Raw genomic sequence first — 12121 nt, 5'->3', positions numbered from 1 at the left:
TGCTATCCCAATGACGGAAGGGTACGTTATTTTGCGCGAAGTACCACCCTGCCATGACGTACTCGTACATCATGGAGCGGGAAGGGGTTAAATTGTGTTTCATTGGAAGGCAGATTAACGAAAAACAGCAATTATTTTGCTTTACAAAATCTTCTTTCACCATGAGGAATAAATGAATACTACATTTTTATGGCTTGGGTGATTATAAATGTGCTGATACCCATTCTCATTTTTTTGTCTTGTGTTTTTCTCCTCTGGATTATTTTTTTAGATTGCATTTTTCTTTGTCCCTCAAGGGGACTTAACCCCTTAGTGACCAGCTGTCATAGCGCCCCTTGCATCAATGAGGTTCGGGCGCATGTGCTGGTCTGGTGTGAGATCACGCATCGGTGATATGCTTAGTGGTGGCATGTGACACTGGATGCCGAGGGAGAAGCATCTTCCTTCTGTTACAGCAATGATAGGCAGCCTAAGATGTCTATTGTCTTAATCAGCCTATCAGGGTCGCTCTTGGGATATTTATTTATTTAGGTCCTCTTGGCACAGAATGCTGGTCATACATTTGTTTGCTGGCTGTGTTCAGTGGTTAGGAGGGTTTTGACATGGAGCTTCTGAGGGTTCTTTTTTCTTTTTTTTGTGCCTTTCATTCATGGATATCAGCCTCCTACTGTCCCGTCATTGTTGCTCCCCTACTCTGACATCGTCTTGTTTACTTCTCTTTTCTGTCCTGCTCGGTCTTCATTTATTCCCCTTTGCTTATTTTTTTTAACAATTGTTTTTTAACGTTACATACAGGCATATAAGCACTATAGCTCACCGTACATGACAAATTAGTGTACAAAGGAAGCAATAAGAAAATATAACCTCCTTAATATTAAAGATCAGGACTAGACATGAGCGAGCATACTCCGAGCTTGATGCTCGTTCGAGCATTAGGGTACTTGAGATGCTCGTTACTCTAGATGAGCACCATGCGGTACTCGAGTCAATTCCATTTCCTTCCCTGCATGTTTAGCGCCATGTTCTGGCCAACAGACATGCAGGGAAGGCATTACAACTTCCTCCTGTGACGTTCCAGCCCTATACCACCCCTCTGCAGTGAGTGGCTGGAGAGATCAAGTGACCGACGAGTATATAAAGTGGGCCTGTCCGCGGCTCGCCACAGACACAGGCTGGCAGAGATTAGGGAGAGTGCTACTGGTGCTATAGGGAGAGTGTTAGCGTCTGCAAGAACCCCAACAGTCCTTCTTAGGGTCACATCTGACCGTGTTCCTTACTGTTGTGGCTGCTTGGAGCAGTTTTGTACAATTTTTTTTTTTTTTTATATTGGGCGTGCAGGCTATAGCGTTCTCAGGCTGCAGTCTGTACTACATAGTATAGGGACAGCGTTGCTGAGATAGGGAGAGTGGTGGTGTGGAATCCTGTCTACAAGAACCCAACAGTCCTTCTTAGCGCTACTTGTAACCGTGTGCATTTAACTCCATGACTGCTGGGAGTTGTAGTACCTCACTATTGCACAGCTAGGCCTGCTTGCAGCCTTCCGAATAATTTTTTTCTGGCTGCAGTTTGCGTAACATAAGCGCTGTCTGCCTCCAACTGCACGCCAATAAACCAAAAATTTTTTACACCGCTCTGTGTGTGCCGTCAACTGCACGCACAGGGTACTGTGACAGCCCCCGATAGAGGGAAAGTCAGATAGACGCTATGTAGCCTGCATTACATTTAAAAAAAACTTTTTCAAAAAATAAATTTTTTTTATGGCTACCTGTGACTGACTGCATTTCACTGCTTGGCCTGTGGGAGTTGAGGTGCATCACAACTGCATATTGCACAGCAAGGCCTGCTTGCAGCCTTCCGTATAGTTTTTTTCTGGGTGCAGTTTGCGTAACATAACCGCTGTGAGCCTCCAACTACGCCAAAAATTCCAACATTTTTTACACTGCTCTGTGTCTGCCGTCAACTGCACGCACAGCGTACGACGACAGCCCTTGATAGAGGGAAAGTCAGATAGACGCTATATAGCTTGCATTGCATTTCCAAAAAAAAAAAAACTTCTTACGGTTACCTGTGACCGCGTGCATTTCACTGCGTGGCTGCTGGGAGTTCAGGTGCATCACTATTGCACAGCTAGGCCTGCTTGCAGCCTTCCGAATAATTTATTTCTGGCTTCAGTTTGCGTTACATAACCGCTGTCAGCCACCAACTGCGCGCCACTAATTCACAAAATTTTTTACACCGCTCAGTGTCTGCTCAATTCTTAATCCCCCATGCTGAGGGGTAGGGGTAAGGCTGGAGGACGTGGACAAGGGCGAGGACGCAGAGTTCCACGTGAGGGTGTGGGCATAGGCCGAGTTCCTGGTCCAGGTGAATCGCAGCCGGCTGCTGCGGGATTAGGAGAGAGGAAAGTTTCTGGGGTCCCCAGCTTCATATCACAATTTTTGGGTCCACGTCGTAGACCTTTATTAAAAAACGACTTTTAAAGACGGCCCACGTCTTTAATTTGGTGGTTCAGTGGTTTCTGAAAAACTACCCACACTTGTCAGACCTCCTCGGCAAGGTGCGCCGGGTCAGCGCATATTTCCGCAAGTCCAACACGGATGCCGCCACCCTGCGGACCCTGCAACATCGGTTTAATCTGCCAGTGCACCGACTGCTGAGCGACGTGCCCACACAGTGGAACTCTACGCTGCACATGTTGGCCAGGCTGTATGAGCAGCGTAGAGCTATAGTGGAATACCAACTCCAACATGGGCGGCGTAGTGGGAGTCAGCCTCCTCAATTCTTTACAGAGGAGTCGGCATGAGAGGCAGATATCTGCCAGGTCCTTGGAAACTTTAAGGAGTCTACCCACATGGTGAGCGGCGATGCTGCAATCATTAGCGTCACCATTCCTCTGCTATGCCTGTTGAGAAGTTCCCTGCAAAGCATAAAGGCTGACGCTTTGCGGTCGGAACAGGAGACGGGGGAAGACAGTATGTTGCTGGATAGTCAGAGCACCCTCATGTCTATATCTCAGCACGTTTTGGAGGAGGAGGATGGGGAAAAGACAGCTGGGCCCACTGCAGAGGGTACCCATGCTGTTTGCCTCTCATCTGTTCAGCGTGAATGGCCTGTGGAGGAGGATCCTGAAAGTGATCTTCCTAGTGAGGACAGTGATGTATTGCGTACAGGTACCCTGGCACACATGGCTGTCTTCATGTTAGGATGCCTTTCTTGTGACCCTCGCTTTAGACGCATTCTGGCCACTATAGATTACTGGGTGTACACACTGCTCGACCCACGGTATAAGGAGAACCTTTCCCCTCTCATTCCCGAAGAGGAAAGGGGTTCGAGAGTGATGCAATACCACAGGGCCCTGGCGGACAAACTGATGGTAAACTTCCCATCCAACAGCACTAGTGGCAGAAGGCGCAGTTCCGAGGGCTAGGTAGCAGGGGCGGCGCAGAGATCAGGCAGCATGTACAACACAGGCAGGGGAACACTCTCTAAGGCCTTTGACAGCTTTCTGGCTCCCCAGCAAGACTGTGTTACCCCTCCCCAGTCAAGGCTGAGTCAGAGGGAGCACTCTAAAAGGATGGTGAGAGAGTACGTAGCCGATCGTACCACCGTCCTCCGTGAGGACTCTGCTCCGTACAGCTACTGGGTGTCAAAGCTGGACATGTGGCACGAACTCGCGCTGTATGCCCTGGAGGTGCTTGCTTGCCCTGCCGCTAGCGTCTTGTCACAGAGGGTGTTTAGCGCAGCTGGGGGAATCATCACGGATAAGCATACCCACCAGTCAACTGCCAGTGCCGACATGCTTACACTCATAAAGATGATCAAAGCCTGGATTTCCCCAGACTTCTCTTCTCCACCAGCGGAGAGCAGCGTTACCTAAAGATTCTTTTCGCTGCAACCGTGGATGCAAGCATTGTTCTCTATCACCGTGAAAAAAGGGACATTTACCTTTGTCAATCTGTGTATATTAGTCCTCCTGCTCCTCCTCCTGAAACATCATGTCATCACGCTGAACTGCCAATTTTTCTGAGGCCCAAAAGGCTCATATAACTTTTTTCAAACAATATTTCTACGTTTCTAACTAAAGCACTGAAGCTTCAACATGAACCAATTTTTTTTTTAACAGGGCTGCCTCCAGTGAGGCAGTAATTTTTCTGGGATTCGCCTACACTTATGATACACCAATGTGTCAGGGGTTGGCCTATACTCTTGCTACAGAAATGTAACTCGGGTCTGCCTGCCTATACATCTGCCACAGTAATGCTACAGGGGTCTGTATATACTTCTGCAACAGAAATGTTACTTCGGTCTGCCTATACTTCTGCTCCTGAAATGTTACCGTGGTCCGTCTATACTGTTACTACTAAAGTGTTACTGGGGTCTCCCTTGACTTCTGCAACATAACTGTTAGTGGGGTCAGCTTATACCTTTGCTACAGGAATATTACAGGGGTCTGTGCATAGTATGGGTGTACTACGTTGTCCCATCGCGGTGCTCTACGTATCTGGTCCTAAAAAAAAAAAACAAGACTGACTAGCGCATGCAGTGTGGGCCGAAGCCAACCTGCATTGTTAGGGGGGAGGGCACTCTTGCCGCTATTAGAGCTTAAGAGTGGGTCCTTGGAACCTGAGATGCAGCCCTGCATGTTGCCCCTCGCCTGCCCTATCCGTTTCTGTGTCGTTTCCATGACTTTGGTTGGTTTTCCCGACTTTCCCTCATTCCTGTGCTTCTGCAGGGGAGCTAGCAGAGCTGTCTTGCTCATGGTGCGGCCAGCAGGGGGGTGGGGCAGTGTAGGAGATTTCTCTCCTCTTGCTCTCCCGCCCCTCTCCGTTCACATAACACAGCGGCTGTCCACTACTGAATGGCGGCTGTTTAAACTGCAAGAGGAGCGATCAGCTCATCACTTATCGTTTATGCAGTATGAAAGATCAGCGATGAAGCGCATCACTCAGTATAAACAGCTGTGGTATGTAAATAGAGAGGGGGGGGGAGCAAGAGGAGAGAAATCTCCTGCACTGCCGCGCCCCCCTGCTGGCTGCTCCGTGAGTGAGACAGCTCTGCTAGCTCCCGTGCAGAAGCACAGGACCGTAGAGACACAGGGACGAGTGTCGGGCATCGTTTGCCCGACATTCGTCCTGTGTAAATGGACCTTAAGGAAGAGGTTCACATTTTATCCAGAATCATAAGTGAACCAACGGACATGAACAGATCCGGGAGAGCAGCTCCAGCATCTTGCATCACCCTCTGGAGAGTAGAAATTCTTAACTTCAGGCGAGAGCTTCTCATATGAAGGACGACATTAGTGAGTTCATTGACCTGAAAAAACAACGCAGAACCAATGTCGAGATATGTTGTAGGATATAGAGACCTTTTGATAATACTATCATTTTAATTAACTATATGCGACCAGCTACTACTGTGAGTGGTGGAGAGCCCCAGATTTTACATTTGGATTTAAATTACTCCATGAGGAGATATAATCACAGAATTGGGTCAAAACAAAAGGAAAAGATAAATTCCCTAAAGTGTACCTTTTATTAGTATTATTAAAATCAAGGCACTCGAAACACAATAGTCAATAGATGGCTGGTGTGAGGCTACACAGCCGTGGTGTAGCTCATAGTGTGGGCCAGCTATTATGACAGATACTCCACTTTCAGCTCTAGACACAACGTAAAAGAAAATATTTTGTTTTCTTGAGCACGTCATCAGGAGTCGATTAAATGACCTGTTGCTTAGTAAATATGGTGGATGGTAAAGAACAAATAAACCAGTTTACAGATGATTAGAGATGAGCGAGCACCAAAATGCTCGGGTGCTCGTTGCTCGAGTCGAACTTCCCGCGATGCTCGAGAGCTCGCTTTCAGTAACGAACCCCATTGAAGTCAATGGGCGACTCGAGCATTTTTGTATATGACCGATGCTCCGCTTAGGTTTTCACTTGTGAAAATCTGGAAAACATCTGAAAGTCATGGAAACGCCTCAGAAACGGATAGGGCAGGGCAGGGCAGGAGCAGCATGCAGAGCTGCATCTCAGGCTCCCAGGTCTCACTATTAAGCCACAATAGCGGCAAGAGTGTGCCCCCCCCCCCCAACAATTTTTACTTCGGACAAACCCTCATTAGCAAGGGACACCTTAGCTAAGCACCACACTACCTCCAACCAAGCATAATCACTGCCTGCGGGTCACACCGCTGCCTCTTCTCCTGGGTTACATGCTGCCCGACTCCCCGCACGACCCTGCGTCTGCAGCACACACAAAAGTGTCCCTGCGCAGCCTTCAGCTGCTCTCATGCCACACGCTCGCTTCATAGCTACACTACCCTCATGTCTATTTCCAAGTGCGTCTGCGATGAGGATGAACCGGAGTCACACACTGCAGAGGGTTGGCAGGGCCAGGCAGCGACCCTCTTTAAACGGGGGGGGGGGGGGAGGGAGGGGAGATGGAGTCCATAAGAAATTGACGTTCGATCTTTATTCCAACCCTGTGCCACCTCCGTCAGGAGCTGCAAACATGGGCATAAAGGGAACTCAGGTGCCAGCACTTATACACATCTCCACAATGCAGCAATACTTAGTGTGGGAAGCACGTAAGCGGGCCCAGGGTCAAGCTCATTCCCAGCCTACATCTTGCGTGACCCAAGGTGCCGCGAGTTACATAGCAATGGGGAATCCATGTGCCCACACAGTATTCATTCTGTCTAGGTGTCGGATAGCTCAATCGACACCGCAAGGGGAAAGCCATCTGCACTCTGCCCCCTACCCAAGTCAGTCAGTGTCTTTGTGCCAGACAGGTCAAACACAGCAATGGGAAGTCTGTGTGCACCCACAGCATAGGTGGGTCCTAGGCAACCCAAGACATGAACAATAAAGAAATCGGAGTGCCCAAACATGGCAGACTTTCACTGCGCCGAGGACATAGGCCTCAGCCCACACCCTCAGCAATCGGAGGCATGAAGCGGACTTCGATGCTAGTACACCTGTGAAGGTCTCATTAAATGTTAAGTTTTCTTTCACTGCTCCTTAGCCAGGAAAAAGTACCACAGGTCCAACCTGGCGCAGTTGCAGTTCCCCCGGGACATTATCCTCGGCCCACAGCCTCAGCACTTGGGCATGAAGCGGACTTCGATGCTAGTACACCTGTAAAGGTCTCATTGAATCAGTTACATTTTCTTTCACTGCTCCAAAGACTGGATTAGCCAGGAAAACGTTCCACAGGCCCAACCTGACGCGGTTGCTGTTCCCCCGGGACATTGTCCTCGGCCCACACCCTCAGCAATCGCGGGCATGAAGCGGACTCCGATGCTAGTACAGCAGTGAACGTCTCATTAATGCAGTAATACTCCTCTCCTTTGGCCCAAATGAGTTTCTCAGATAACTGTGGTAACACGAGAGAAAATATATGATGCCCAGTACTGATCCCCGGACCCCAACTAGGAGGAGGAGGTGGCCTTACAAGGCCAAGAAACCCGCTGTAGCCTGTGTGGGAAGGATGTGAGCGGGCCCTTGGCCAGGCTCGGTCCCTGCAAACACCTTGTGAGACCCAAGGTGCCATGACTGACATAGCAATGGGAAATCCATGTGCCAACACAGTATTCATTCTGTCTAGGTGTCGGATAGCTCTATCGACACCGCAAGGGGAAATCCATCTGCACTCTGCACCCTACCCAAGTCAGTCAGTGACTTTGTGCCAGACAGGTAAATCACCGCTATGGGAGGTCTTTGTGCACTCACAGCATAGGCGAGCTGAAGGAACCCAAAGACAGTAATAAAGATGAAGAAATGACAGTGCCCATACATGGCAGACTTTCACTGTGCTGAGGACATAGGCCTCTGCACACACTCTCAGCAATCGTGGGCTAGTACAGCTGTGAACGTCTCATCAATGCAGTAACGCTCCATTTCTTTGGCCCAAACCAGTGTCTCAGATAACTGTGGTAACACGGGAGAAAATACATGATGCCCAGTGCTGATCCCCTGACCCCAAGCAGGAGGAGGAGGTGGCATTACAAGGCCAAGACACCATTACCAGGACCCGCTATAGTCTGTGTGGGAAGCACGTTAGTGGTCCCAGGGTCAGACTCGGTTCCGAGCCTCCACCTTGTGTGACCCAAGGTGCTCAGAGTTACATAGCAATGGGAAATCCATGTGTCCCAACACAGATAGCTCAACACTGGAAGGGGCAGTCTTTGAGTTCCTTAGCCTAGCCTATGCTGTAAGTGCACAAAGATGGTATTACACAGGAAGAAATCGGAGTGCCCAACCATGGGAGAGTTTCGCCCCGCCAAGCAACTTGGCCTCGGCCAGCAATTCTGGCCTAGTCAGTCACTGTATTCTTTGTGCCACATAGGTAAAACACCGCGATCGGAAGACTTAGTGCACCCATAGTAGAGACAGACCCCTGTAACATTCCTGTAGCAGCAGTATAGGCAGACCCCTGTAACATTTTTGTAGCTGCAGTATGGGCAGACCCCAGTACCATTTCTGTAGTAGAAGTATTGGCAGACCCCAGTACCATTTCTGTAGTAGAAGTATAGGCAGACCCCTATACTTATTATAGGCAGTATAGGCAGACCCCGGTATTTCAAGGCAAACTCCAGGCAGAAAAAAATAGTAAGGAAGGCCGCAAAGAGGCCTAACTGCAATAGTGATGGACTAAAACTCCCACCAGACATCCAGTAAAATTTAAACGGTCAAAGGTAGCCCAACAAAGGAGCTTTTTGTTTTTTTGGAAAAAAGAAGACAGGCTGTATAGTGTGTATATCACTTTCCCTCTATAAGTGGCTGTGTTGGCCGTACGCTGTGCATCTCAAATTCACTGCGGACACAGACCGGTGTAAATAATTATGGAATTGTTTGCGTACAGTTTCTCGCTGAGAGCGGTATTGTAATGCAAACTCCATCCAGAAAAATATTATACTGAAGGCTGCAAACAGGCCTAGCTGTGCAATAGTGATGGACTACAACTCACACCAGACACCCTGTAAAGTTCAGACGGTCAGAGGTAGCCCTAAAAAGGGGCTTTAAAAAAAAAAGAATACAGGCTGTATAGTGTGTATAACACTTTCCCTCTATAAGTGGCCGTGTAGGCCGTACACTGTGCGTCTCAAATTCACTGCAGACACAGACCCGTGTAAATAATTATGGAATTGTTTGCGTACACTTTCACGCAGAGAGCGGTATTGTAATACAAACTCCAGCCAGAAAAAAATTATACGGAAGGCTGCACACAGGCCCAGCTGTAAAATAGTGATGGACTACAACTCCCACCAGACACCCTGTAAAATTTACACGGGACGAATGTCGGGCAAACTATGCCTGTCACGCATCCCTGTGTGTCTTCGCTTCCATGCTGCTGCACAGGAACGAGTATAGCTGGCTCTCTGACAGCATGGCCAGCAGGGGGCTGGGATGGCAGGAGATTTCTCTCCTCTCTCTCCCCTGCCCCTCTCCATCTCTCCATTCACTTAACATAGCAGCTGTTCAGTACTGAATGGCTGCTATTTACACTGAAGGATCATCGATCAGCTCATCGGCCATCATTTATGCTCGCTCCTGTGCAGCAGCATAGCAGGGGGTTTGTGTGGGGACGAGTTTCCGGCATAGTCTGCCCAACATTCATCCCATGTAAATGGGCCTTAAGAGAGACAATAACAGGCTGACTGAAACAATAGACAGCTCAGTTAGCCTCTCATCACTATAACAGTAGGGAGATGCTTCTTCCTCAGTATCCAGCCCCAACTGCACATATGCTAGGAAGCACATTACGTGATTTGACGTTGATACTGTGATGTTACACGAGACCAGCGCATGTGCCCGAACTTGTCAGCGCCAGCAATGCCGTGACAGTACCCCCATTTGTACCCCTAGGACTAGGCTTTAAAGAGTTACAACTATGAAACATCTTCACTAAGTATGTAGCATTAACATCTGCTACAGGAATCTAGGTTCTTCCAATCTATAATGCCGCCAATAAACAAGCTTTATTATAAAGAGTTATGAACCATCGAGAATTCAAAATCTTGTATACCTCAAATTATAATGTGCCATCAACAAGAATAGATACAAATGGAACCCCTCTATCGGAAACTATATTTACTGGTGTACCAATATTAGCAATGAACACTCTGGCTAAATTCTTTATAGACTAGGTAGAGCGATGAGATGAAACTTACTTAAACAGTTAACTACTACCTGAACTACAGTATTTTCTTCAGAACAAGGAAAGTTCATAATGAAATCCATAGATAGAGGTAATTATCTCTAAAAACGGGTGAATCCAAAGAGCCTTGGACCAAGCACCAACACCATAATCCACCACATATTTCTCAACATTATAGCAAAGAGTTGGCCACCTAAAGCTTGTAGAAATGGATTATTAATGCCGGAGTGTCTAATAAAAGGAATCATGCCTCTCCATGTAACTGAACCCGTATAATTTCCCATTTGGAAGAACATTGAGAGCAAGATTTTAAGCTTCCCTTATCTGAGATTCCAAATCTAATGAAGAGAATGAAACACTACACCTTTAGGTAAAATAGGAGCAGGTTATTTCTACTGAATCTGAGAAACAAAACATCTAGCGGGAGCATTTGCTTTCACATTCTTAATTACAGGTCAATAAGTCACAAAATTAAAATATGGAAAAAAGAAAAAGAGAGACCACCCAGTTTGTCTGGAGTTCAATCTTTTGGTGGATTCGAAATAAAGAAAATTTTCATGATCATCAATCACTGGTATTTTAGGTTGAGCAACCTCAAGGAAGTGTTTCCACTTGTTAAAGGTCTATTTTAGAGCTAATAATTCTCTAATGCCAATATAATAGTCTTGTTCTGACAGCAAAAGTTTCCTAGAAAGGAAAGCACAAGAGCGTAAATAAGAGAGATTACTCCAGCCCTGCAACAACACTGCCTCTGCACTAATTTCTGTGCCGTCTACTCCAAGACAACCATTTGGATCAATATTTTTTAGGTTTTTTTTCAAATCTTGATGTGTCCTTAGTAGTGGGGTTCTATTTCAACACATTAGGCTTCTTCTTGGTAACTTCCGTAAAACGTTTAACTATTTTCGAAAAGCCATGAATACATTTTCTATACTAATTAATTGGCAAATCCTAGAAAACATTGTAGAGCTTTGAGATTTTCCAGGTGAAGCCAGTCCAGAATTGCTCGTACCTTAGCAGGATCCATCTTGAACCCCTGAGGAGTAATAAAATATTTTAAGAATAAAGTTTTTGCCTCATAGCAAACAGGGAATTTTCCATGAGAATTTGTAGAACCTGTTGAACATGAGTCTTCTGGTAAGGCAAATCAAGTAAACAAATTAATATATCATCAAGAAAGACTAAAGCAAATTGACCAATAGGTTCCTGGAGGATATTAATGATCAACTGAAAGACTGCCGCACATTGGTTAACCCATATTAAATTATATAATGGCTGCATCCACACGGGCTACAAAATGATCGCTACAAAAAGCATGTATGTGAAGCCCATAGTTTCCAATGGGTTCTTTCAGGCTACAAAACATCTCATGTGAAAGAACCCATTGGAAACCATGGGCTTTACATACATGCGTTTTGTAGCCTGTGTGGATGCAGCCAGACATCAGTAGGTACTCAGAGTGTCTTTTTAGGGTGTTGAATGTCGTCTTCCACTCATCCCCTTCACAAAATAACATGCAATTGTAAGTCCTGTCGCAAGTCTATTTTAGAACACCAACATGCCCCCACAAGTTGATTGAAGAAATCAGGGATGGGTGGAAGAGAGTAAGCATGACGTACCATAATTTTGTTTAGTTCATTAAACCCACCCTCCTTTTTACTCACGAAAAGACACCTGCTGCAATAGAAGAATTTCTCAAACTACCAAAAAATACTTCTTCAACGATATTCGGGAACGTGACAGGGAGCTGGATGAGGTGTTTTTAATACTCACCCACTCCCACAATCCAGAGCTGTCCCCCTCTGAAGCTGGTGCGCAGCACAAAAATCTGACTCTTTTCAGGGTCCTGTGCACGCACCCTCTCACAAAAAGACAACATCTCAAACAGCTATATTGGTGAAAAAATATAAAATCTTATTAGTCTGGGATGGCAGCAATGCAAATGCAATTTTATTAAAGTGT

Source organism: Eleutherodactylus coqui, chromosome 5 (genome assembly GCF_035609145.1).
Source record: "Eleutherodactylus coqui strain aEleCoq1 chromosome 5, aEleCoq1.hap1, whole genome shotgun sequence".
NCBI lineage: Eukaryota > Metazoa > Chordata > Amphibia > Anura > Eleutherodactylidae > Eleutherodactylus > Eleutherodactylus coqui.
The sequence above is the reverse complement of the archived record's forward strand: the minus strand, read 5'-3'. Positions refer to the sequence as shown.